Raw genomic sequence first — 27,435 nt, 5'->3', positions numbered from 1 at the left:
CAGAGGTGAATTTATTGAACACCCGCTAAGTGTTAGTCACAGTGCCAGGTGCTTTACATACCTTACCTCAGTTAATCCTAAAAACAACCCCATGAGATATGTACTATTACTATTCCAACTTAACAGATGAGGGAACTGAGGCTTAGAGAGATTGAGGGACTTGCAAAGGTCACACAGCTAGTGAGTGGAGGAGCTGGCATTTGAACCTGGGAGCATCTCCTTCTAATGGAGGCAATGTCTTCTGTGTGACAGACAGAGGGGAGGTCTCTACTGCAGCTAGGAAGGAGGGAGTTAGGTTTCAGGAAGATACCGCTGGTGTCTGCTCTGTATTTATAGAGAGGAGGCCAAGGGTTAGGTGCGGGGTGCAGGTGGGGAAGGGGTGGTTCAGAAGCAGGTGGAAGAGGCCTGGTTGGAGTCTAGCCTATAGCCTAGAGACTTGTGTCCTTGGCTCTGTCATTTAAGGGTCTGCACCCTCAAACCTGCCTTACTTCCCCCTGAGAGGATGGGTGCACACTCTGTATTGTCCCTTCTCAGGCTCAGGCCTGGAGGTGGGACTGAGCAAGGCTCCTTGGAAAACAGTCAGGGCGGCGCACCATGTGGGGAGCGTCCAGGATGAGGCTGGAGAGGGGCCCGGGCTGTGCAGGCCTCCAGTGCCAGCTTCTGGTGGTGGATGTTCTCTGGAGTTTGAGCAGAGCCAGGTCTGAGGACTGGCAGGATGGATCTCTGGTGGCTGGGGGCTGGCTAGTGGCCCTGGGCCATGGCTGGTGGACCATGGAGAGAGCAGGGTTGTCCAGGGCTTCTCCCCTCCTTGCCCTCGCCCCGCGGGTGCAAGTAGGGGTGTAGGGGGTGGCTCGTCTTTCCTTGTCTCCCATTCTCTGCCTTCCCTTTTCTTGCCTCTGGGAATGTGGAATAGGAGTGGGGGTCTCTGGCCCCTCCCAGGCCCCTCCCTTGGAGGCTGTAAATATTTTATTTCCACCATCTCTGCTGCTGGAAATTGCTGCTTTTAACACCTTTTTTTCCTTTTGCTTCATACAAACGAATGCTGGAAAAATTCTGTGCTGGGCGCTTATTCTGTCTCTTTTGCTCGTGCCCAGAGTCCCCTCCAAAAACTCTAATTGCTTTTAAGCTGCGATAGTTGGCAAAAGCAATTTTCTTTACATTATGGAGAAAGGGGGGGAAATCCACCACATTTTCTTCTTCCTTTTTTTTTTTTTTGACTCTAACCTTTCATTTTGAGTTCCTCCTCACTGCTGCTGAGGTTCTGGGAGAGAAATGGAGTAGAAAGAGATGTGGACAGGGAGGCAGAAGCACCCTGGGACAGGGCATTTTGCCTCTCTGAGCCCCAGTTTCCCCACTGACAAGGTGGTCGAATGTCCATTCATTAAGCAGACATTCCCTGAGTACATCCACTGGAAGGAACTGGAGGGTAAAGCTCGGCTCTGTCTTTGCTGCTGCATCCCCAGCACAGAGCCTGACACATAGTAGGTGCTCAGTTGACTGGATCAGTAGCTCTGTTGTGAGCCGGGCACTTTGCCAAGCACTGGAATGCACGGGATGAATCAGATGCAGCCCCTGTCCACGAGAGCTCGCTGACATAATCACCCAGACATAATCACCGTATTACTGAGTTGTACACAGGTGGGGACTGGATACTTAGGAGTGCAGAGCAGGGCGGGCCAGGGAGTCGGGAAGCGCTGCACAGAGGAGAACTTGGGCTGCATCTTGAAGAGGAGGGTAGGAGTTTGACAGGTGAACCAGGGCCAGGGAGGAGGGAATTCCAGACAGGAAAAAACATGTGCAAAGACCAGGGGTGGTCAGCGCTGGAGCTGAGGGTGGGGTCAAGCCAGGGAGGAGGTGAGGCTGCCCAGGTGGGCCTGAGTTGCCGGAGAGAGCTTTGCATGGGGTTGGCGAGTTTGGACTCGGTCCCTAGGGTAATGGGGAGTCCTCGGAGGGTTCTGAGCAAAGGACGTGTGGGAATGACCCCTCTGGCTCCACAGAGTGGGAGGGATGCTGCCTGGGAGGCTGGTCCTGGTGAACCTGTGGGGGAAGGGAGGCTGGCAATGTGAGCTTGAGACAGACAAGGCAGGGGACAGGGTACCCAAATCCTGCTTGTGCTGTGGTGAGAGGCAATCCAGGCCTTCCCTGGACCATGGGGTGGGGGTCCCCTGGTATAGCTGGGGTGGCCGGCATCCAGTCCACAGACCTCCTCTGTTGCCATGGTCAGTAAAGCTTGCTTCGTTCTTGGTTCCTCAAGGTGTACAACCCTTTACAGTATATAGACCTTGGAAACATCCCCTAAGGTGAGCAGAGCAGGGGGCCATTCCTCACTGCCAGGTGTAGGCCAGGCTTGCCCCAGGCTTCTGCAGGCAGGTGAGATGGGGTGTGGACTTGAACCCAGGTCTCAGGGCCCCTCGCTGACTGCCTGTACCACCTCTGCTGCGCTCCCCTCGGCCCCAGCCCTCTCCACTCCTCCCCTCTCGAGCCCTGTGCTCCTTCCCTGTTTGCAGAGTGTGTGGGGCTTTTCAAAAGCATTAATGATAGAAAATAAATTGGAATCGGAGAGGAATCATCGCTGGGCATTCTCGGAGGGCCGCCTCTGCCCTTGTGTCTCTCAGCCATATTGAAGCCAGCAGCCAGACCAGAATATGAATGAGTCTGGGGCCGGCATCGCTCTTAATCTGTCGGGGAGCCCTCCCTAGCCAGACGGCACTCACCAGCAGCAAAGCTGTTTGCAATGAGGCCTCAGCGACTGCTGGGCATCACTGACCAGGACTGATTTCTCTGGGATAGAGTCACAGTCCTTGGCTGTGGAGGAGGGGTGGAGGGGGCCTTGCACCCAAGTGCCCCCCCGCCCCCCCCCCCCGCCTCAAACCCTCTGCGGGTGACACAGTTTTGAGGCCAGACTGGGGTGGGGTCAGGCATCTCTGCCCAGGGCAAGGGGGCCCATGCCAAATTGGCTTATCTGGATTCCTCATCTGCGTGTTCAAGGCCCCCTGTGTGAACTTGGCCTTCTTTGTCCTGCCTCTAGGAAGCCTTCCTTGATCACTACCCAGCTCACACTGGGTTTTGTGTTTTCAAGCTTCTTGTGGCCTCTGGAGCAGGGGTACACACCTAGTGCCTACAGAGGGCAGGCAGGTGATGAGCAGGGCAGGCTGGGTGTGCAGCAGTAGGGGGAGGCGGAGTCTGGCCGTGTGAGGCACAGCTTGTGAGCCCTGCCACAGGCGCTTTCACACGCGGCTCTGCTAGGCGGCCTTTGCTCCTTTTCATCTGCCAGCTGGTGGAGAGCGACTTGAGGGCAGGCCCTGCCTCTGCCCCCACAGCCTGTCTCCCCATAGACACAGGCACAGGCTGGGCATCCAGGCAGTTTTCCCGGGAAGCATCAGAGGCTCCGCGGGCCTGGGGAATCCCTCAGAGCAACCTTCCTGTTTAGAAATGGGGAAACTGAGGCCCAGAGATGGGGGAATGGAAAGGGCCCTGGTTCTGCTCTAAGCTGACTGTACATCCGTGCTCTTCCAACTCTTCCAACAGGAGGAAGAGGGCAGTTTTTATACCTCTGTTTTAAATAGCAAGAAACTGAAGCTCACGGTATTTGGATTCAGGAGGACACTCAGGCCTACATTTGAATCAGTGTGTTGGATACCCAGTGCCTGCTGCCTCTTTCTGGCAGGATTGGGGTGCTGAGGTGGGCACCGTGTCACCTGAGGGCGGTGAGGCACATTTGTGCCCAGAGCAAGCCCAGCCAGCAGCAGGAGGCCTGGGATCCTGGCCCAGATCTGCCACCAGCTCCCTGCATGACCCAGCACAGAGGGCTACCCCCTGTGCCTCCAAGCCAGTTTCTCCAAGCCAGGCTGAGAGAGGCCCCTGGAGGGGTCAGAGAGAGTCCAGGGGGCTCCACTGAGCTCATATGCCCTGGCCTGGCTGCCAACCCTATTCAGTGCTTCTGTCTAGCCCCCGGGGTCCCTTGGCCCCAGTCCAGGCTTGCTGTGAAACCTCTCACTCCTGTCCTCTCTGAGGTCCCTGTCATGTGGGAGATGGTGACACCCAAGAAGGGCTTGGGCTCTACAGGTCCAGTTGGCAGTGTGGGGTAGCCCGGGCAGCCTGTCCGCTTCCCAGGAGGGAAGAGGGACTCAGGCCACCACCAGGTGGGAGAACTGTATCCAAATACCGGACTGGATACAGCCCTGTAGTCTGAGCCTCACCCCTGCACGGCCCTTCCTTTCGCCCGCTCAGAACGGGCTCCCAGGGTCCACCTTGTATAGCCCTGGGGTGTAAGATGGGGATACTGAGGCCCAGAGAGTCCGAGAATGAGACTCAGGGCTGACACTCACTGACTCTGACCTCTGCCCCGTCCAGCCTCCTCCCCAGGCAGCCCCGCTCATCTTGGACAGCTCTTGTCCTTGCTCAGAGTCAGCATCTACTCCCTGAGACTCTCGCAGGGGTCCTGGTTGGGGCCTGGAGCTGCAGAGCCTGTCCTGGCCCCTGCCCTCCAACACCACCCACGGATGTGCGTGCAGATGTCCAGCCCCTGGGACCGCTTTCCTCTGGGGGACAAGACTTGCTCCATTCCTGCTTGATGGTTCCGAATCTTTTTGGTCTGTGGGCCCCTTGGGGAATCTGACGAAAGCCATGGCCCTATACCTGAAACAGGCGCACTCCCCCTCCCCGAACCGCGTGTTCACACTCACATCTAGATTTGTGCCGTTTCAGTGCTCACAGACCTAAGTTCCCCCTCCCTGGGGACCCCTGTTAGGAACTCCCGCTTTAATCAATTCCCAGGTGACGTGGTTAATGTGACCTGTCGGACTGCCCTAGGATGGGAAGCTAGGCGACTCAGTCCCCAGGCCACTCTCTTTCTGCTTCACCCTGCTGCCTTACGAAGGTGTGCCTGGCTGAGTGCTGTGATAACCCACTCATTCTTTCCACAAACTTTAGTCCATGAAAGCCCCTCATCTTCCTCCTAGGAGGCAATCACTGTACCGTCTAAATATTGTCCTCCAGCCTTTTGGGGCATAAACCAGCAAACTGCTGTTTATAAAAATGGCTCATTCTGAAGTAGCATTGTACAGCTAGATTTTTTTTCATATTGTTATACATACATGTGCTGCCTTCTGCTGAATGGCTGCAGAGTGTTCCATACTATGGATGTGCTGTGTTTTGTTTAAACATTCCCTTATTGATAAACATTTAAGCCGTTTCTTTTTCACTCTCACCAGCAATGCTGCTATGAGCATCCTTTAATATTTATATGTGAGTGCCTATGCTATTATTTCTGTAGAAGCGCCTGGAAGTGGGATTACTAGGTTGTAGGGTGTGTGGGTTTAAAACGTTATTCGATATTGCCAAATTACCCTTACAAACTTTGAGCCAATTCCCCTTCCCTCCGACGGTCCATAAGTGTTCATTTACCCACATCCTTGCCAGCACTGGTTGTTATCAATCATTTAAATTTTTCCCAGTCTGATGGGCAAAAAAATGGTATCGTGTTGTTTTCATTTGCATTTCCCCGATTGCTAGTGAGATAGAACATCTTTTCATATGTTTATTGGCCAATTTAGTTTTCCCTCTGTGGATTTCTAATTCACTGCCAATTTTTCTCTTCTTTTGTCTTTTTTTCTTATTGATTTGTAGGGGCTCTTTGCATATTAGTGATATTCTTTTCCAGCATCTCACTTGCTTTTTAACTTTGTTTATAGTGTCTTTTGCTGTACAGATGTTTTTATGTGTTTATGTAGTCGGATTTATCAAATTTTCACCTTATGGCTTCTGGATTTAATGTCTGGCATAGACGGCTTCCCCCACTGTATAAGATTTCATTTCAAATAAAAATTTTATTTCTGAAAAATCTTTGCAAAGCCCTGGTTTGTGGGCTCCTCCTGGCAGCTGCAGCGCTGGCTTGGGGAGGCAGTGATAGTCCCATCTGCCTATTCATTTCATCTCTCTGTCTTGAGCTTTGGGGTCCCAGTTGCTCTACCTCTCCTTTTTGTGTCTCTACTGTTTTCTCATCCCCAGCTGGTTCCCCACTGAGCAGCAGTAATTAGGGGTGGGCGATGGTAGGCGTGGCAGCACTCAGTGGGTTGGGACAGGATGGTGGCCGGTTAGGGACATGCCCCCCTTATCCACCCTTCACCTTCCAGCCCAGCCCCAAGTCATATGGGCTGGCAGGACAGCCCCTGGCCCAGTTCTCTCTCTCAGAGAAGCTCACTTCTTGCTGGGAGCCTGAGGGAAGACTCTGAGCTAAGCCTCACCCCTCCTCTAGCAGGAAGCCTTCCCAGGCAGCTCCTCCCTCCCTGTCCGCAGCCCTGGGCCTGGCCCCTCCCTCCTGCCCTCGCTGGTCTTTCCCCTTCCTGCCTTCTCGGTGCTCAGCAACCTTGGGTCCACCTGGGTACCTCTCAGGGTCTGTTTCCACCTGTGTAAAATTGGTCCCGGGAATGTGGACCAGCTGCTGGGAGGCATGGCCCATGTGGGGTACAGTGGAGCTGTTGGGTCTTCCAGGCCAAGCTCTGGAAGGTGTTGTCCCCTCAGTACTACCTCCGCCAGAAAAACCTCTGCAGGAGAGAATTTGTGTGCTGCTGCCAGAGGTGGGGACTTGAGTTCCACGAGGGTGACAGCCTATGACTAGGGCTCACTTGTTCTCTGCCCCATCCCGAGTCCAGTGCCATCCATGTCTGGCTCATGGGAGGTGCCCAGGAAGGGAGGAATGAGAGAGGAAAGAATGAACAATGCAGGAAGATGCTGAGCCAGGGGAAAGGAGGAGGGCAGCCAGGGCACTCACTTTCTTTGAGCTTATGTGTAGCAAGGTACTTTCTCATGGTTCCTCATTTCTGGGAACTGGGGTTGCAAATGGGGAACACGCCCCATGATCTCCTGGAGGTGAGGGCCTCACACTGGAGGCCTCTGTGTGGGGGCTGTAGGGGGCCTTGGGCTGAGGGAGCAGTTGGGAGACAAGTCGGGGAAACCTGGAAGTCTCTTTGAAACATGGCCCAGAAGCACATAACTGAAATCTTTGAGGTGACCTTCCCTGGGCTCCTGCAGCCCCTTACACTTCTGTCCCAGCATCCTCCCTCTGACCGTGGTGGACTGTCTCCTCTCTGAGCTCCTGGCATATTGTACTTCATGTCTTTTTATCCCCGTCACCAAGCACAAAGTAGGTGCTTACCAGCAGTAGAATGAATGAATGAAAGAAAGAAAACCCGTGGGTATAGGGTAGAGGGTTCAGGTCTGGGAAGAGGAGACCTGGGCTCTGGGCTTAATTTTTTGGCTGACTTGCTGGGTTGACCCTGACCCTCACTGGGCCTCAGTCTCCCTTCCGTACAATGGACATGGACCTTTCAAGCTTTGAGATTCTGTGACTGTTGACCAGAGCAGGCGCTTGTCTCTGTCTTACACACACACACACGTGTATATACACGTGCACACGGGTATATACACACGCCAGTACTATCCTCTTTGATCACAGTGTTTTCTGAGCACCTACTGGGTGCCAGCCCCCCACAGTACTGAACCCACTCTGGCACATCCTGAAGTAGCTGTTTCCATGGAAGCCTCACATTCCCCAGGGCATGAGTTAATTCTGCTGAACACACAGGCATCTGATTCCCAGGGCTCCCTGGGCTCCACGGAGGAGTCGGGGAGCCAGGAGGGAAGGTTGGAAGCCTTCCCACCTCTGCTACGGTTTCCTTCACCCCTCCTTGGCTGTGGCGCCAGCTGCTAGGATTTCATGTCCATTCTGGACTCGGCTACAGGCAGGCCTTGTGTCCAGGAGAGCTCCCAGCTCCCACTGCATCTCCTCCTCTGCCCCAAATCATTGTCATGCTCTGCCTGTGGTCCCATTTCCATAGCAACTCCTTGTGATGCCACCGAGGAGAGTGGGAGCTTTAGAAAGGTTTGGGGAGAAGGGAGCGGGAGGCCCATTCATTATCTTGGAACATGGTAGCTGGGGGCTTGGAGCGGTGCTGTGGGGATGGCTTGCCGTGCCAGCTCAGGTGGAACTGGGCTCAGGGCTGCCAGCCAGGTGGTCTGGAGGTCTGCCTGAGACAGGGCTGCCCGGGTTGGCCTGGGCCTTGCTGGCTTGTGCCAATCTACAGGGAGCCAGCTTGGGCAGCCACTCAGGGCACCCCTGCCTGGATAGGCCTGGCTTGGAAGACCCAGTCCTGAGGAACTGCCCAGACTCTGGCTACCCCTTTGTCCTCCAGGATCAGCAGCCATGGCAGGGCATCCCTGGGACCTGCTGGCAGCAGGGGGCATACACTGGGGCTGTGAACTGTGGGGCTAGGCAGGCCCTCTCTTGCTGGGTCCTCACTGCTCGTGGCTCTGTTATCAGGATGGGAAAGCCAAGGTGGACCGTGGAACCTGCTCGGGGCCCATTTCTCTGCCTCCTTCTTGGAGGAGAAGTTTGCAGTCCATGAAACAAGAAGACTTGCCTCCAGAGAGTCCTTCCATCTTTACCTACCACGTAGCTAGAAATTCCACCGTTTGCATCTTAGACTTGATGGAATGTTGGCTTTGGGAAGGACTCAGAGGCCTACGTTATTACAGCCTCCTCTGAGCCCCAGCTTTCCCATCTGGAAGGCCTTGTATGTCCCCCTGGGGACCTGGGCCTGTGCTATGTGGTACCATATGAGGAATTAAGAGAAAAAGGAGGGGTTGGCCTGGCCTTTCAGGGAAGAAGAGGGAGCAGCTTCTGGGAGCCAGGCCACTTAGATGCTGACTTTCTGCATTTCCCTCTCCCCATCACAATTAGAGTCACCTCTGGGTGCCACGTGCACTCATGCTTTCTTAATGCTTGTCTTTGCGTTGACTCAAGTTTGAAGGTGGATCACGGAGCACTCCTCAAGCCCCACATCCATGAGATCACAGCTGTAATATGCTTGTCATTTTTTTTAACACATGGAAAAATAAACATGCACCTATGAAAATCAAAATGCCTGTCTGTGCACCACCTAGAATCCCCGTGTGCGCCTCCGGTAATGTGTGTCCCACACTTTGAGAAACTAATTGGATTGGAACCTCTTGGCAACAGCTCAGAAAGGGATTTGGGTCTTTATCTGAGAGGGGGATTTGGATCTTGGTCTGAGAGGTTAAGGAAACTGAGGCTCAGAGAGGGAAGCTTGGCCCAGGGCCACACAGCCTGAGAGTGGGAGAGCTGGGAGTCGATCTGCCTCCTGGGACTTCCAGCCAGGCCTGTGTCTTGGGGTCTTGCCAAGGGGACAGGACTCCCTAGTGTCTTCCCCTACTCGTGGAGGATGGGGAGACTGGAACCCCAATTGCCCTTGGAGAACATGTGGAGGAATATACCAGGATTGGCTGGGGAAGGAGGTGAGGGGTGGGAGCCGTGGGGATCTGGGAACTGGGAGGTGGGGGTCTCAGGCTCAGGGAGAGGCACCCCTGGTACTCTGCTGCACCCACTCTCAGGGCCCAGCCCTGGGCCTGCCTCCTGGAGTGGGACTGGGCCCCGCTGCGCCCCAGGCCATGCATTCCTTCTCTCCTTTTATCCTCCCAGCAGTCCTGGCAGGAGGGACAGTGTCCCCATTTTATGGATGAGGGAAGTGAGGCCCAGAAATTTGACTTTCCCAAGGTCACAGAGCCAGTGGGTAGGGGGTGCCTATTCAGACACCCCTGCCCCCTTTCTGTTGCCAGAAACCCCACCATTCACAGAACCTCGCTTGCCCTGGCTGGTGGCATGTGTGTGAGTGTGTGTCAGTGGGTTAGAGCACGTGTGTGTAAATGTCAGTGTGTGAGTGATATGTGAATGTGTCAGAGAGTAAGTGTGTGTGTGCATGTGACAGCACGTATGAGTGTTTTAGCATGAGTGTGCTGATGAGTGAGAGCACATGTGAGGGTACGTGTGTCAGCAAGGAGAGAGAAAGTGTGTGTGCATGTGTGAGATGTATGAGTGTTTATGGTCCAGCCTGCTGAGATCAGACCCACTGCGTGCATGGCCCCCCCACCCCCACTGCTTCCCAGAACTGCCCCTGCTCCCCGACCCTGGCTGACAGCTCATCTCCTTTTCCCACAGCCTCCTGCGCCCACAGGCCCTGAGGCTCCTGTGCCCACCGGCAAGGAGGGAGACCAGTCAAGCCCAGGCTGACCCCCAGCCCAGTGGCATGCCCCAGACGCCTGCTCGACCTGCGGTAAGAGGCCACTCTGAGCCACCGGGCAGAGTGGGGGCGGCGTGGGCCATGGGAGGTAGATGTGGTGTCCCCAGCGGAGAGGCTGTAGGGAGGCCACTGAGGGGCAGTCTTTCTGGGGGTGTTCCCATCTCCCCTTCCCCGCACGAAGTCAAGGCCAGGAGGTCTGATCTGGCAGCGCCACCTCCCACTAGTCCTTGCTGTGCCCTGGGCCCTGGCAGCCAGCTCAGGAGCCTGGGGCGCTCTTCTGAGTGACGTGGTTTCACGGACGCGCCGGCGAATGGGTTCCCAGGTGGTGTGGGAGGTCTCTAAAGGGGAGCTGAAGGGCCCTGTCCTTGGCTCTGTCACATTGTTGACCAAATGTGTGCATGACTCCAGGTCAGGAGGGAGTGGAAATGTGTGGACTGAGACAGTCAAGGGCCAAGAAACTGTCAAGAGGCTGGCACTGGCTCCGTCGTGTGAAATTTAATGGGGCTCCAAGCCAGAGTAAACGTGCGGATTCAGACACCTTCAAGGCAGGATGAAGCTCAGCCCCCCGTGGGTGCGTGTGACAAGCACTGGCAGCCAGGTGACCTTGGCTCTGTATGAGCAGAGCAGATGGCCTCTTGGACTGTATCATGAGGAGCAGGACACCCACAATTTGGGAGGTGACAGGCCTCCCACTCTGTCTCATGTGGGGAAATGTGGAGAAACTACAGCAAGTCCCGAAGAGGCTGTCGAAGGGGAAGGAAGGGGATCTGGATTGCTGCCTCGCTTGCCTTGCTTGTGACAGTGAATAAGTGCCCTGTTCTTGACCCATGAGAGGGATGCCGGGTGGGGGCTTGGGGCAGCAGGTGGGACTGGAAGGTTAGCCCCATGTTTCAGAGGAAGGAGACCTAGTGGCTCAGCAGGGCAGTGGGCCTCAAAGCCCTTCTCCTGAAGGACTGGGTGACAGTTGCGGTATGCCTGAGGCTCAGATGACAGTCCTCCCATTCAGGGAGCTGTGGGGTTGGGGGGAGCAGATAGCTGGATTTCCTTCCTGGGCACTCGCCTCGATTTGAAGTCCAGTTATCTCCATCAAAATATACCCGTGAGCAATCAGTCCTGGGTGGAACGAGCAGCTAATTAGTCCCTCCAGTTTAACCTGTAATTGCTGCTGGGAGATGGGGAGAGAGGATGGGCCAGGGTTACCTGCAAGGCAGCCAGGGGCCAGGGGAGGGCTGGGGGCAGGGGCATCAGGGCGGTGGGTGGCTGGGCCCTCCCCCCACCCTCATCAGGGGCCGAAGCAGCCTCCCTGCTGCCCAGGGCCAGCACAAGGCACCAGGAAGCTCAGTGGGCAGGGAGACGGGGTTGGTGGGGAACAACTAACACGGAGTCGGGGTCGCTCTCTCAGCTGGGGGGCTGGAGGGTCCTGGAGGAGGGATGCCTGAGCTGAGCCTTGAAGGCTGTAGAACATTTAAAATGTTCTATTTTTCTGATTATAAAAAAGCCCGCATGTTCTCTATGGGAAATGTGAGCACTTGGGTATTTTACCCGTCAGTCTTTTACAAAATAGGTATTTATGACATAATTGGGATCACGCTGTACTCACTGTTTTCTAACCTGCCTTTTGCACTTAATTCTATACCAAGATCATTTTCCCATCATTAAATACTCTTCTGTACTGTAATTTTTATTGGCAGCATAATGTTCCAGCCTGTGTGTGCCGTAGCATGTTTAACCAATTCTCTGTGGTAGGGTTTGATTGTTCCCCTAGTGTGTCATCATAAATAGGACGTGGATGTACAAAATGATGTATGTAGAGCAATGATGGGAAGAAAAGGTTTAGGGGAGCAGGGAGGGCCCAGGGCAGGGTGGCCAGGTTGAGGAAGGGCAGGGGAGGCTGGGAGTTCCAGATACCACAGTCCTTGACCTCTCGCTCCCTGGTGAGATTAGTGGCAGTTAAATCAAACCCCTCTATCTCCGGTGAGCCCTGTCCAGGTCTTCTTGCCGGAGGGACGCATGCATCAGATCTGAACACTTACTGACTCCTGACTCAGTGCTGCTGGTCAGATAGGCCTCCCTTCATCCCCTCAATTGGGTTGGAGAAGGGGTGGCCCCTGACATTGAAGAGCCAGGGAGGGAGGCTGAGGGTTTGGGTGTCTCTTCTAGGAAGCTTCCTTGACCTCTAGGCCCAACTGGTGGTCCCCTACCAGTCCTCCCCTCCTTGAACATGAATGTTCACCCCAGCACTACTCACTGGCTGGGTGGGATTACCCATGGATGTGGATCTGTTTCTCTCCACAGACTTTGGGGGCTCTCAGGACAGACCTAGCCTGATTTGCCCCTCTGTTCCCTTGTGGCATATACCAGGTACTGCACAAATGCTTACTGAAGTCATTCATTCATTCAGTGGCTCATTCATCATTCATCTGACACATACATATCGAGCACCTGCTATGTGTCAGGCACTGTTCTATGTGCCCAGCATTCACAGGTGAGTAAGTCAGACCCGGTCGCTGTCCTCACTGTGCTTATATTCTAATAGAGTAGACAGAAAATGACCAGAGATGTAAATTCATAGTACAAGGTTAGGGAGCAATAAGTGCCCTGGACAAGGGGAGCGAGCATGCAGGGGGAGCCCGCTCTGCAGGGTGGTTGGGAAAAAGCCTCTCGGCTGAGCTGCCCTTGGAGCAGAGACTGGAGGAGAGGGAACAAGCCCTCAGCTGTTTGGACAGTCTCTGAGCTGGGAGTAGCTGGTGGGAAGAGGGGCTGGGAAATGGACTTACAGAGCCTCTTGTTAGAGAGTGTGAGTGGAAGTTGTTCATAGCCCACAGGCTCCCTCTCACTGCCTCATGAGGAAAAGACTATGGGGTGAGGGGAGTGAGGTGGGGAGGGGGCATAGAAGCAGGACCCTAGGAGGCCCCAGCATCAGTCCAGAGAGAGCTGGTGGGCTGGGCCTGGGTGGGGAGGTGTGGCTGAGTGTAGAAGACCAAAGGGTGGACTGTGGGCTGTGAGAGGTCAGAGCCTGGGAACTGGTGGGTGGTGGTGCCTTTGACTGAGCTGAGCTCAGGGGGGCTGGGGATGGGTTTGGAAGGAAAAGGAAGAGTCCTGTTTGGAAGTGGTACGTTTAAGATGTCAGTATCCACATGGAAAGGCTGCACTTACCAGGGATATGTGAGGCTACAGCTGAGGGCAGAGGCTGGGGCTGGGCATGTAAAGGAAGGAGTTGTCAGCATCCTCAGGGGTCTACCAAGACCTCCTGATCTGGAATCACTGGTGGAACCTAGGAATCTGGATGATTAACAAGCCTTGCCGTCATTTCTGGTGACTGGCCAGGTTGAGACCCGCTGGCCCAACCCAGACTCATACTGGGGGAGTGCAGGTGTCCCTGAGAGTGTGACCTCTGACCTTTACTTGCATAACTGCAGGAATGGGGCCTCACTCTCTCCAGGGAAACCTAGGCCCTGGAGGCCGCTTTGATGTGGAAAAAGTCCTTCCTTGTGGTACTGATCTGAACCTGCTTCCCTGAAGCCTCCATGAGTGGGTCAGCTCAATGTGGGGCAGGGGCCATGGTTGGCCCCCCGGGAGCTCTCTTTTCCTACTCGCATAGTAGATGCTCAATAAGTATAATTTAAAGTCATCAGCCACAGGACGCAGTGATGGAGGGCAGCAGAGGGGTTTCTGGGGAGCTGTGCATTGAGGGTCGGGTTCTGGGAACCTGGCAGACATGGCCCCTGCCCTGTCTGAGTGCCCTATCATCTTGTTAACCCCTCAACCATTTGCCACCCTTTTTGTGGGGGGTGAGGGGTGTGGAGCATGTATGCCCAAAGGGAGAGGTTTGAGGCCTTTGAGCAGTCTCGGGTGAGGGTCCGGGGGTCTGTGCGTATCGGGGTGGGCGCAGCTGCCACTGCTGCCACTCCTGCCTCTGCCCCCGAGGGCGCTGTGTGGCTGGGGGAGGGGTACGCAGGGAGCTTGCCTTGTTAGCCTTTGTGTTTAGCCCGTAGGTTTCATAGGTTTCGGGAGAGGAGATGCTGGGGAAGCAAAATTAAAATTCCTCTTTGAGAAGTTAACAACTTCCCAATTAAAGGATTCTTATTTGTGAGATGCCTTAGAGGCCTTTTCAATCAAGAGGCTCTTCTGAATAATAAAAGTCCTTGAGCTGGGGTTGGAGAGAGACGTAGTGGAGTCTGAGCTGCAGACAAGAATGTGGGGGACACCGAAGGTGGGCACCCCCAGCCTTGAGAATGATGGTTGTGTGTGACGGGGGTGGGCTGCAGCTCCTTTCTGCTCAGCGGTGGAGGTGGGGATTGGTATGGGGAGGGTTAAGAGGGGAGGACTAGCCCCACTTCTGCCCTCTGCAGCCCTTAAGCCCCTCTGGCTCCAGACTGAACCCTACATACTGGTGCCCTCTACTGGGAACCCTTGGTCCTTTTTCCACTCATCTGACCCTCAGCTCTTCCACTCAGGCCAGGATGGAGTTGGGAGGAGGTTGCGCTGTGTAGGTGACAGCCCCTAATTGTGGGCATGGCCTGACCTTGTGCTCAGGAACAGCCAGTCTGGATAGGGGGCAGCATCCTCTTGGCTGCTGAGACCCCAGGCTCCCTGGTGACATCCCGGGTGTAGTTTTGTCTCTGTTTAGTAGGTGTGTCCACCTGCCTTTCAGCTTGGTGCCCCTACTCAGCACTACTGGGCTGGTTTTCTGGGAGATCAGATCTGTCCTGCTTGGGGCTGAGTGTCTGCCAGGTGTCCCAGGAGAGCTGCATCCTTAGATGCTGCTGGGGTAAGCCCGCCTAGTTTACTTGAGTGTCTAGAATGTGGAGGCCGCTACTACCTGAACCCCACTTACGGATAAGGAAGCAGAGGCTCGGTGAAGTGAGGTGACCCCTAGATGCAGAGAGGGGTTCTTGCTCCTTTTAAGGGGCTTCTCTTCCCATCTGCCCCGAGGCCTTCCAGGTCACTGAGCAAAGAGGAGCTGGAGGGGACATTGGCCAAGGCCCTCCCCTCAGTGGGCAGCCCGGGCCTTTGCCCCTGGCCGCACAGGGTCCCCCCGCAGCAGTTTCCAAGGTCATTTGAGGAGACCGTGCCGAGGGTGGCTCCGCTGTCCAGGCGGTGTGGTGGGTGGCGGGAGTGTTTTCGGCCCACACCTGCCTTCCTGGCCCCCCTCCCTGGAATGTCCTACTTTCTGGAAGCCACTGCAGCGAGGCTGCCTGTGTAAATACCCAGAACTGTGAGAGCCCGGCCCCTCTGAAAGGTCATCCGACCGTGCAGGTTCTCCCTGGAGTCCTGGGTTGGACCGATAATTGGGAGCGGGTGATGTGCTGGTTGGGGACCGGGAGGGGGCCATCCAGCAGCCTGGGAGAGGGGAGGGCAGGCTGGGTCTACAGACCCTGTGAGGGAGGGTCTGACCAGGTTGGGAATGAGAGACTTTGGATTCAAGCTCTAGTCCTGCCATTTAACTGTTTGTGTGGCCTTGAGAAGTGACCCCGCCTCTCTGGACCCCAGTTTCCTCCTGGGGGGCCTAGAAAGCAGTGGGGCTGAGGTGGTGGGGGTCACACGGGGTAGTGTGTGTGAACTGCAGGGCTGGCGGGTCATGTCTGTGGAATGTGGATTTGTGGACTCTGTCTTAACAGCATCATTTGGTGGGGTTGGTTCACATCCCAGCCCCGGGGTTTGGGCAAGTGCTTCACTTCTCCTAACCTCAGTTTCTGCATTGGCACAGTGGGCATAATGATACCTATTCACATCAGTGGGAGTCCTTCTCCTTGAATCATTTAATGAGTCCATCCTTCCTGACTACCAAGTGGTACTGGGCTCAGTGGCCACAGAATGAGTAGGTGACTATTTTTGCTTTTGGGTAGCAATGTGAAGTTAGAGAGATTGAGGAGAAATGCTGGGAGTCCAGGAAAGGGAAGGAGATAAGGGCTGGAGAAGTCAGGGAAGGCTTCCTGGAGGAGGCTGGACCTTAGTGTTCAGGAGGATCTGGGGGAGGGGATGGGGCATAGTCAGGGGGTGGGGTGTGGGAAGGGGTTGCAATCAGAGTCCAAAGAGGTCCCAGCCCTGGAGCCCTGGTGGGGGTTGGGGATTAGGAGTTGGGAGTGGGACAACCATCTCCTGATTTAGGGCAGAGGGCATATAACCTGGATCCCAGCACAGAGCCTGGCATGGGGCCTGTGGTGGAGGACAGGGGTTCACTGTAGGGTGTGTGGACAGATAGGACTCCTCAGACCCTGGGGCCTCGGGTGGGAGGTATGAAGGCCTCGTACAGGGCCTGAGAGGAGGTTGGTGGCAGCTACCTGGACTGGCAGGTTGGGCCTGTGGAGATGCTCTTGCTGGAGGTGGGGTCAGCCTAAGGGCAGCCTTAAGCTGGAATTAAGGAAGCAGGGAATCTGGCTTCTCGAGGGTGAAGAGACCAAGAGAAGTGGGAGGGGTCTGTACTGGGTTGGGAGGACCAGCAGACTCACTCTTATCAAGCAGCCACCATGTGCCAGACCCTGAGTCAGGCTTGCTCTGAACTGGGGCTTGCACAACAGCCCAGAGATGGGGCAGCACTTAGCTCATTCTAAGAAACTGGAAGCTAGGCTCAGAGAGGCTCCTCTGAACTCCAAACTTCTAGCCTTTTCATTGGTCCCACGCTACTCCCAAAGACTGGGTTTTAGAGGTGATGACCTCTCAGACTTCCCTGGGTGAACTCTGTAGAGGGACACCCAAATAATCGGTCTTCCTAGACTTTGCCTTCCTTGGTATGCTCAGAGACGTTGAAGGTGTGCCCCAATGCCACACAGCACTGAGGTCTGCAGTCCCTGGCTCCTTGGAGAGGAGGTACTGTGTATCCCCTCCTCTAGAGGGTCCGGTGGCCCCTGCCAGGCCCTTCCAGTTTTGAGGACAGAGAGAATCTTTCCAGCCACAAGCCTACTCATGTGTCTTAGCCACTGAAAGAGGCTTTAAAATCTCAGCCCCAAATTAAAACCTATGTGTGCTTCAAAACAGTGAAAAATTTCCCTAATAAAAGAGAAGGTACACTCAGGCATGTCCTAAATGAATGGAGTGACTTCTGGGATTAATCTAGGATGTATGGGAGGGCATCCAGCTGGGAAAAGCGAGCAATGGATATTGTAACAAATTGTTTGCTCCCAAGAGGAATAATTCTTAATGTGCACGAGCTGCAAGCGAAGGCACCTTGAGTCCTGACAGCTGCCTCACGTTAGCTGGCCCTGAGCGGAGTCTCTGCTAGGGTGGCCTTACCTTTAGGCCTCTGGACCTTCAGTGATGACCTTCCAGCCCCAGAAGCCATTCTGAGTGGGAGTTGGTGGGCCCAGAATCTGACCTTAGAGTCCACACTCCAGGGTCTTCAGAGTCCTGCTGCCCTCCCCTGCTCTGTGCCCTTGGCCGGGTGGTTCGGGGGCTGTGCTTGATAAGTGGCATTCCTCCTTCCCTGCAGACTTCCCGAGTCTCGGGCCTGCACATTCCCCCACCTCAGACCATCCCGGGGACTCTCCACACAGACTCGCTCTCTGCCTGCCTCAGTTTACCTGTCCGGGGCTTGGGCGACTGCCTCCTCCCCAGCTCCCTTGCCTCAGGCATAGGGATGTGGGAGCAGTGCTGTGCTCCTTGGCCAGCACTCCCAACCTCCTGAAGTGTCTTTGTGCTGAACCTGGGGAAAGGGGAAAATAAAGGAACACGACCACCGAGGTACAAATGTCAGAGACAGGCCTCCTGTGCTCCATTCCCCACTCCCAGCCAAGGACTGACCAGTACAGGGGCAAGAGCCCTGGCTTCTGAGTCAGACAAGCCTGCATCTGGTCCTAGCTCTCCACTTTCCGACCTTGGGACCCAGGTAAATCCACAACCTTTCCGGCTTCCTCATCTGTAAATGGATAGAAAGGTGGGAATCTTTCTATCATCACCGTTGTCTCATATTTTTGAGAGCACGATCTCATTCACCCACAGAACAGTCCTGGGAGATGGGTCCTGTTATTTCCCCCCAATATGCAGGTGAGGAAACTGAGGCTCGGAGAGGTCAAGTAAGTTGCAAAGAGTGGCGGGGCCAGGACTCAGACCTGAGTCTCAGATCTGGAACTGCTTCTTGAAATTGTTTAGAGAAAAGGTTCCAGGTCATAGATGCTGCTCCACAGACCTCACCCCACCTGTTCCCTTTCCTTAGTTGAACAGGTGCTGAGACCTTTCAGAGGCTGGGGCAGAAGACACTGGGGACAGGGAGCCCTGGCCCCCTTCTCACCAGCCCCTCTGGTCTAGAGCTGATCTGTCTTTTCTTTCATTCATTCACTCACTCACTCCATTCATTCATTCATCAAGTGTTTATGAAATATCTCCTAAGGGCCAGGTTCTCTTCTAGGCTGTATGGGTACAGCACTTAGAAGGTACTCACATTCCACCTGCCCTCGGGTGGTTTCCATTCTTGTGGGAGTGGCAGTGAGCCAAACCTCAAATAATTCAGACTGTGCTGAATTTTGGAGGGAAGTAAACAGGGCCATGAAACGGAGTGACTGGGATGGGCTGAGCGGCTTTGGAAGGGGAGGAGTCTGGACAGGACTTTCTGAAAAGGTGACCTCGAATCTGAGAAGAAACGGCGTCCCGGGTGGCTGAACAGCAAGACTAAGGCCTGGAGATGGGAAGGAGCTGGGTGTGTTTGAAGACCAGGAGGAAGACAGCATGCTGGTGGATGCGGAAGGAGGGAGAGAGGGAGGAGAGGAGGGAGCAAATGGGGGCCTCGGAGGCCCTACCAGGAACTGGATTTATTCAGAGGGGTGGCAGGGGCGAGGGAGGGGGAGCTCTGGAGAGCACTAAGCCGGAGAGTGACAGGATCTGATTTGTGCTTTTCACATTCTGTTCTGGCCACCATGGGGAGAGAATGGATTCGAGCCAGTGGCAGGGAAAGCAGGGAGCCTGGTAGGGAGGTGGGTGCTGGGTCTGGTGGTGAGCTGTGGGGTCATGGCCAGGGGTGGCCTCAGGATGGGGAGAAATGGATGGATGGGGGAGATGCTGGAGATGGGCCGTGGGGCGGGAGGGCCGAGAGTCTGGGTCAGGGGAGGTCAGCCTGGCCTGAGTGGCACTGTTTTCTGAGCTGGGATTCTGGGCCAGAAGGAAGCGTGACAGTCCTCATTTGGACTTGCTAGGTGTGAGGTGCCAAGGAGCCATCCAGTGGAGCATCATTGCCCCAGGCAGTGTCGGGATCTCCTGTGTGTCTGTAGACACACTCAAAATGACTTCTTGTGTCTCGTGACACTCGTTCCAAGGTCAAAGGCTTTGCCCTTAGACATCAGGTCATCTCATTGCCAAGTCCATTTTTTCAGATAAGGAAACTGAAGGGCTGTCCCGGAACTGCACACCGCCTTCCTCTAGACCCCCGGCATTGAGAGGAGGGAGTAAGAACCTGAGTGATGACTTGATAGGAAGTTGGCAGGAACACTCGGGGAGCCCGGCGCCATCTCCTGCTGACGCCTGGTGTCTGCGTGTGTGTGTGTGTGTGTGTGTGTGTGTGTGTGTGTGTGTGTGTGTGTACGAGCATGCGCTTGTGTGTGTGTGTGTGTACGAGCATGCGCTTGTGTTGGGCCCATTAACAAACAGAGAAATAAATTAACAAGTATTCAACCCACCAAATGTTCCTTCTGTTCTGTATAATAGAGCACGGGAACATAATTTTCCCCTGGAGCAAATTGCTACAGCTGAACCTGCTCCTCGTTTTCCTCCAAAAACTGCTTAAAATTCTGGAACGCTTGTTGATTTCGGGTCCTCTCCCTTTCTGCCTCCTGTACCCGACCCCCGGCTGCTTCCCTCTGCTGTCCTCATGCCAGACCTTGGAGGAGCCAGACTGTCACAGAGCAAGAGTCCCCGCCCTGCAGATGGGAGGATCTTGGCGGGCAGCAGCTCAGGCTGGGACCGCATACAGGGGGTAAGGGGCTTTTGGAGTGCTGAGTGTGAACCTAATGTCCAGGGTTTCCAGAAATGACCAGTGGCTTCCCACTGAGCCCTGCCACAGGTGTGCTGTGTGACTTTGGGCAAGTCACTGCCCTTTCTGGGCTTTGGTTTCCCCTAGTAAACTGGGGCTGAATGTGCCTGCCATCCCAGGGACCGCACCTTGCAGTGTACAGAGTGCTGTGTAAATGTGAGCCACCTCCTTCCCAGGACACCACGTGCAGGGAATAGGTGCCACCCTTATCGCACTCCTGGGCCCTTCCATGAAGCCTCTGGATTCAGGGACTCTTGCCCTGCTTCTGAAATCCTCTAGGGCACTTCTAATTTTTTTTAAAGCAAGTTAATTTTAATCCACTTTAATTAAACATGTCTTATAAAAATGTATATTTATTTATAGACCTTCTCTCTCTCTGCATATATCCTGATCATTTCTGTCATTCAGAGCCCGGCGCAGGTCCCTACTTCCAGGCAGCACCCTTAGGGGTGGGAGCCTGGGCTAGGGGGAGGCCCTTGCACATTGACTCCTGATTGTCTCGGGCCAGGCTGTGTTACCTTTCATGGTGGCAGAATGGGGAAGTGGGGATCCGGTGCTGAGGAACCATAACATTCCAGCCTGCTACCTCTGTCTTGGGGGGTCTGGCTATACTTTAGAGGACCAGGCAAAGTTTCACCAATCCTGCAACTATCTCTGTGCTCCTCAGCACAGAAACTAAACCCCAAAGAAACTGCTGAGGCTTTGCAGGCCAGACGAAGGATGGGCCTTGGCTGGAGTCCACTGTGTGACCACAGGTCCAGCCAGCCAGGATCTGACCTGTTTTCAGGCCCTAGGATGGCCCCAAACCTTGTCTCCTCCAGGAAGCTCTCCTTGACTTTGCTGTTTGTCTTAGTCTGCTTGACTGCTGTTAAAAAAATACTGGGTGGCCATAACACAGACTGGGTGGCTGAAACAACAGTAATTCGTTGCATGGTCGGGCTCTGGTGAGAGCTCTCTTCCTAGCTTGCAACGACTGCCTTCTCTTTGTGTGCTCTCATAGCTGGCGGGAGGCAGCGGGGTCCTGAGAGGGACGTATTTCTGGTGTCTCTTCATATAAGAGCACTAATCTTACTGGATTAAGGCTTCACTCTGTGACCTCATCTAACCTTAATTATTTCCTCACTCCAAATACAGTCATGTGGGGGTTTAGGGCTCCAACACATGAGCTGGGGGACACAATTCAGCCCACACTGCCATCCCTCTCTCCTGTCCCCTGGCTGCACTGAAGCTGCACACTCTAGCGTTTGTTGTAAACTGTTGGCTTTACTTTTCCCTGAGGTGTCCTCCCAGCGCAGCCCTGGGCATGCTGGGGCTCCCTGTGTCGCGAGCTGCTTCCTGGCTGAGGTCACAATATGAGGGAATTTCTCGCTTCTTCCCCTAGTACCTGTCACGTGGGCCCTATGCCCTGATCTCGGCCCACATCTAGGGTGCTTGTTGGTCACGTGAGGCAGGGGAGCCTCCAGACATCCACACCCGCCACATCCTTCCCTTCAGTGGCCCACTATTGCTCACAGGGAAGAGTTCAACTCCCTTGGCCTGCTCTTTAAGGCCCTTCAGAACTGGCCCTTGCTTGACCCCTTAGGCTCACTTCCTGCCTTCTCCTTTGTCTCAAGTACAGGTCTTATTATTTTGTTCTTGTTTTTGTACCTGCTGGTCCTCTTGCCAAGTATAAAGTTGTCCCCTTATCCAGCCAGTGAACTCCTACTTATCCTGCAAAGCCCTCCCAAGTCCAGTCTTCTGCAACTCCCTGGGCTGAGTTTGTCTCTCCCTCCTCTGAACTCCCGTGGCACTCTGTGCTTCCCTGTCACTGTGTTTGATACCCTAGATGGTCCTTGTCAGGGGCTGAGTCTGGTTCACTGCTAGGTTCTGATACCTCCTCAGTGCCTGGCTCTGTAATTGCCTGTGGAGTGACTGAGTATTTACTGAGCACCTACTTGTCCAGGCACTTTTTTGGACCTAGGAGGCTGTCATCATGGAACTTACAATCTAGCAGAGGAGACAGACATTAAACAAGATGAGTAAGCAAAATATTGTATTGTGTTAGATAGTCAATGTCAAGGAGAAAAAGATGTCAGGGAAGAGGATAAAAGGAAATGTCAGGGATAGGGGTACCCCACTGAGAAGGTGACTTCTAGATAAAGACCTTCATGAAGAAGGTGAGGGAGCCACATGGATAGCTGGGAAGAGCATTCAAGGCTGAGGGGACAGGGGCCCACAGGAGGGAGCATGCCTGGCTTGTTGAGGATCAGGGAGGAGCCTGAGTGGCAGGAGAAAGGGGAAGGAGTGAGAGAGGGATGGAATTGCTGTCAGAGAGCAAATGGGGCCAGAACTTGCAGACTATTGTAAGCACTTTGACTTCCGCACTGAGTGGGATGGGATCCACTGTGGGGTTTCAACAGAGTGACATCTGTGACTTGGGTCCCTCTGACTGCTCTGTTGAGGACACTGTGGAGGCAGGTGCCCAGGGAGGAGGCTGTTACAATAATCCATGAGGGAGAGATGGTGGCTTGGATCAAGTGGTGGCTGTAGGGGTGGCGAGAAGTGGTCAGACTCTGGATAGATTTTGAAGATAAAACCAGAGAGACTTGCTGATGGTGGATCAGCCGTCGCGGGGAGAGAAAGGGAGGAGTTAAATGTTGACTCCACGGTTTTTGGCCTCGACAGGTGGGCAGATGGGAGTTCAAGTACCTGACACAGACAGGATCCGGCCTGGAGTAAAACAAGGCCCTCCGCTGTGATTGTGTGAAGTTTGATGTACCTGTTAGTTGTCCAGGAGGGGTGTTGTGTTGGTAGTTGGTGGCTGTGCTAGGCTAAATAATGGCTTCCAAAGATGTCCATGTCCTGGTCCCTAAAACATAACTTTCCTTATATGGAAAAAGTCTTTGCAGATGTGATTAAATTAAGGATTTTGAGATGGGGAGATTATTCTGGATTGTCTGGATAGGCTCCAAATGCAATCACTAGTGTCCTTATAAGGGGGAGGCAGAGGGAGATTTGACTACAGAGAGGAGAAGGCCGTGTGACCACACTGGCAGAGACTGGAGTGATGTGATGAAGCCAAGGAATGCCGGCATCCACCAGAAGCTGGGAGAGGCCAGGAACGGATTATTCCCTAAAGCCTCCAGCGGGAACCAGCCCTGCTGACAGCTTGATTTTGGCCCAGTGAGACCAGTTTTGGAGTTTTGGCCTCTGAACTATGAGAGAATAAATTTCTGTTGGTTTAAATCCCCGAGTTTGTGGTAATTTGTGACAGCAGCCCTAAGAAACTAATACAGTTGTATAACAGGTTTGGAGAGAGGGTTAGTGAAGCGCTGTCAGTGTCCAGGGCCGCGGAGAGAGGGAGTGTGTGCCCTTCTGAGGGGCATGAGGTCAGAATGCCCACAGTGATGGGTCAAACCACCCTGATGATAGCAGTGACAATCATCATCATCATCCCGCCATGTACCACTTGCCTGGCCCTTGATAGTTGAGTAAATCTTGAACATTTGCTCCTCAGAATCCCCCTGTGATTAAGACTGGAAGTTGGGGAAGGTTGGGGTGAACCCATGCAGTGTGTCAGGCCCAGCACCTGGGCTTCTCTCCTCCGGTGCTGTCTCAGGGACGAGGGCCATCTCTGTGGGGTGGGCTCAAGGAAGGGGCTGAGTCTTCCTGAGGTGGTGGGAACACCTCACCTGGCCAGCCTAGAAGGCTGCTGTGAGCAGAGCCCTTAAGAGCTGGGCTCTGGGGCGAGCCTGCCTGGCTTTGCATCCTGGCTCTTCTACCTGCAAGCCGTGTGGCCTTGGCTTTGCATCAGTGTCCTGTCTGTAAAATGGATATGCTAGTAGTGCTGGTCTTATGGGGTCATTATGAGGCTTAAATTATTACATGTAAACATGTAAAATGCTTAGAACATGTGAGCTCTTAGCCTTCAGGCCTTGGGGACCCAGGACTGTGGGAGATGGAGCTTTGCAGTCCCTGGTTCTGTGTTCAACTCCAGAACAGACCAGATCCCCCTCACAGACCACCTGTGTGATCTTAGAGGCTCAGTTTTCTCCTCTTAACACCAGCTGCTTATTGGTGGCTCATGTGAAAAGGGCCTGTTAATATTGGGGCTCCCAAGTGGGAGGCTTAGTCAGGGTCAGCTCCCTACCCTCCTTCCTGCAAAAGCCCTGAGCTAGTGACCCATTCCCCAGCCCACCTCTACTGTGAGCAGATTCCATCTTAGGGCTTATAGGGCAGTAGTGGGTGCATGGGGAGGGCGGGTGCATGGGGATGGCGGGTCTGGGGACTCTCCAGTGGCCCCTGGCGTGGCAGGGAGGGTGGTCAGGGCAGCCAGATGAAGCCTAAACGCACCCATTAGCGTACGGTGGCTGCATGTTTGCGGCTGTGGTGTCTTCTGCAGCGGCAATGTATTCAGGCCCCATTAGAATCTGCAGGGAAGACATGTGGTGATAGTTACAGCCCAAATCTTCGTCCCCAAAAACAGAGGCAGGGCTAGAGGTTGGGAGGGGGAGGAAGGGGCCAGAATTTTTGATAATGTCATAAACAGAGTATGTTTCCCTGGAAACAGTGGTGGCAGCGGCGCCCCAGGCTGACAGATGTGCATGCCATAATATGGGCCCGTGGTGGCGGTGGCGAGGACATTGGGAGGGAGGGATGGGCTGTAACTCACCAAGCCTGGGGCTCGGGGACAGCCGGCTGTGCTAATGGGGGCATGGTGGGGATGCTGATGGAGGGATGGGGGCTTTGAACTGGGTATCTGGGAGGACAGTGGGGTATCAGCTGCTGGCCAGGGTTTGGGGAAGACCCTCTCGCCTCTGGCCTCTGGCTCAGGGCCAACCTCAGAGACAGGCCAAGCTGGTAGGGAGATATTTTTGGAGTTAGGGGCCTTCCCTAACTCTTTAGAATGGGCACTCAGGATACCCACCCATACAATGTTGTTCTAGGTCCAGAGAGGCACAGACCCAGGGCGGAGTGCTAGAGAGCCTTGGCTCAGGCAGGGGCTGTGTCATAAGGAGCAGTGGGTCTGGTGTGAAGGAGGAGATGACCGGGGAGGCTCGTCGTGCTGGGGCTCAGTGTGGTGGGCCCGTGCTGCCAGAGCCTTTGGGGTCAGGGCTTTACCTAAGTGGTCGCATTTCAGAGAGAGTGAGGAGCTAGCCTTCAGCCACCCAGTCAGTCGGTGCTCCAGCCTGGGCCCCACCTAGGCCCAGAGGGACACTAACAGGATGTGGGAGGCAAGGAGGGACTGGGACTTGGAAAATGGCAGGCTCGGGAGTTGCACTTACTGTCCAGAAATCCCTGAGGACCCAGAGCCCTTTCCCCAAACCCTGACCTGCAGTGAGTACCAACTTCCCGGGGCAGAGCCAGGTCTGGGGAGTGGGATCCCAGTTAGAGCCTCAGATGGACAGGCTGCTTTGGTGGTGGTGAGCTTGCTCTCATCAAAAGTATGTAAGCAGGGGTTCAATGGCCATGGCCAAGTAGACTGGAGAGGGAATTCCTGATGGAGAAAGGAGTGGATTTGGGGCTTGTCCTTCTAGGCCCAAGGCACTGTCATCCTGAATTCTAAGAGATAAGATGGCCCTTGACATGAGCATTGGGCCTGTGGCTCTGTCCCTCTCACAATGTGCATTGCATCCATGTCCCAGGTTCAGGAGATGGGAGAACCGAGTTCTGGTGCCAGCTTGACCCTGGCTTGCTGTGTGACTTTAGCTGGAGGCCTTGGCCTCTCTGGGCAGGAACAAGGAACGCTAAGGCTGTGGGCTGGGAGCTTCTGAAGAAGAACCTTAGGGCCTCATGCTGGGCACTGACTCCAGCCTATCTTGGTGACCTTCCTCTGCAGACAGTTGGACCCTGGTAAAGAGGGAGGCTAGAATCCCAGGAGCACCCATCGGTGATCCCTGTGACCAGGGTCAGGGCTCAGCCCAGGGTCAGGAAGCTTCCTTTCATCTGCCGCCACTGAGTGGCAATCAGCCTGGTGTCCTGTTGGTCTGCTGCTTTCATTACTGATACCAGCGGCATGAACTGGGTGGCAGATAGACTGTGTGTGTGGTGGGCGCCCATGCTCTGCTTGGGGCAGGCACCCGGGACCTTGTGTATGGGTGTGTGTGTGTCTGTGCGTGCACACTGGGCGAGGGGGGTTGGAGCAGGGCTGCCACAGGACGCCCCACAACCTCTGGCGTCCGTGGGAGTGAATGGAATTGGGTGGGGGCAGCTAGCTTCTTGATTCTGCCGTGGAATCTAAACTGGAAGGTGCTTGAGGGGCAGCGGGCCCTGGGTGAGGTGGGCAAGGGGCTGGGGGCTTGGATGGGGACAGTGGGCATCGGGCAGGGGATAAAGACCCGTCAGGCACAGCCGTCGATTCATGTGAGTGAAGGCCCACACTCCCCTGCTCACTTGAGGAGCCAAAAAAACTTTCTGGGGAATTGAGGCACTCTCCCTGCACTCTTACCACCCCCTAGACTGTCCCCACCGTGGCCTCCAGCTCCCCTTGCACATTGTCCCCAGAGAGGGCATGGGCTGGCCTGCAGCCCTGAGGGTCTCAGGTAGGGCAGGAGTCAGAGGCCTTGGGAGCAGCTGAGGAGGGCGGCAGGGTGGGCTGGGCTCTGCATTTGGGAAGCTGGTGGTCGGAGCTCAGGAGGGGTTGGGAGCCCTCCCAGAACTCATGACTCAGTGATTCCCCTGGAGCCGTGGAGGTGTGGGACTGGGGAGGGGTCCTGTTTGTGAGGCTGGCAGGAGCCCGAGCGATGCTCCAGGGATTTAAGGCGGGGGTGGGGGGGTCTGGAGACCACGGAGGAGACGAGACGGATGGGGTCTCTGAGCCCGGGGAGGACAGCTGCTCCTCAGGCTGGTTCCTGGAGCGAGGGCGTTGGAGGAGTGCTCTGCTCTGGACAGGGCTTCTGTGGGGCTGCCCAGCCCTGGGTGAGTTTCCAGGGCTGTGAAGTGAGGGCAGAGGCCCATTTCCTTAAAATCCTCATTCTCCTGGTCTGTGTGACCCCAAGCGAGTGCCTTTACCCCTGAGTATCACTGTACAGCAGTAGCTCCCGTCTCATAGGGCCGTTTGTGCTGGAACATGTGGAGGGCTGGAGAATCAAGCGTTCCTTCCTGCGTGGAGTCAGGCTGGGGTGCGTGGGCTTCCAGTGCGTGGGCAGTGGCGGGGTGCAGTTTGGCCTGCCTCTGTTCAGATCTCACCTACTAGCTGTCACTCAACATCGCTGTGACTAACCTCCTCATCTGTAAAGGACATTGGGAGGGATGACCTTGTGGGGCTCTCATACCAAGGTTAAGAGTCCATTCAGTCAAAACCTGCACATCATAGGTGCTCATTAAATGTAGGCCACCTTTGTTTTAATATCGGAATTGGAAGTGCTCAGCGCTCCAGGCAACCCTTTCCCCACTCCACGC

At 54.9% G+C, this 27,435-nt stretch overlaps 1 protein-coding gene across 3 annotated transcripts in view; it reads left to right on the top strand.

Annotated features, from left to right (window-relative positions):
- Positions 1-27,435, top strand: part of LINGO1 (leucine rich repeat and Ig domain containing 1) — a 184,548-nt gene that overhangs the window by 10,707 nt on the left and 146,406 nt on the right. For all 3 annotated transcript variants that reach the window (XM_074353962.1, XM_074353963.1, XM_074353964.1), the window contains exon 2: positions 10,016-10,130. The gene's annotated coding sequence lies outside the window, so the exon portion shown is untranslated. The remainder of the gene's footprint in view (positions 1-10,015; positions 10,131-27,435) is intronic.

This window comes from Camelus bactrianus, chromosome 27 (genome assembly GCF_048773025.1).
Source record: "Camelus bactrianus isolate YW-2024 breed Bactrian camel chromosome 27, ASM4877302v1, whole genome shotgun sequence".
Classification (NCBI taxonomy): Eukaryota; Metazoa; Chordata; class Mammalia; order Artiodactyla; family Camelidae; genus Camelus; species Camelus bactrianus.
Note: the sequence above shows the minus strand (reverse complement) of the source record. Positions and strands in the feature narration are given on the sequence as shown.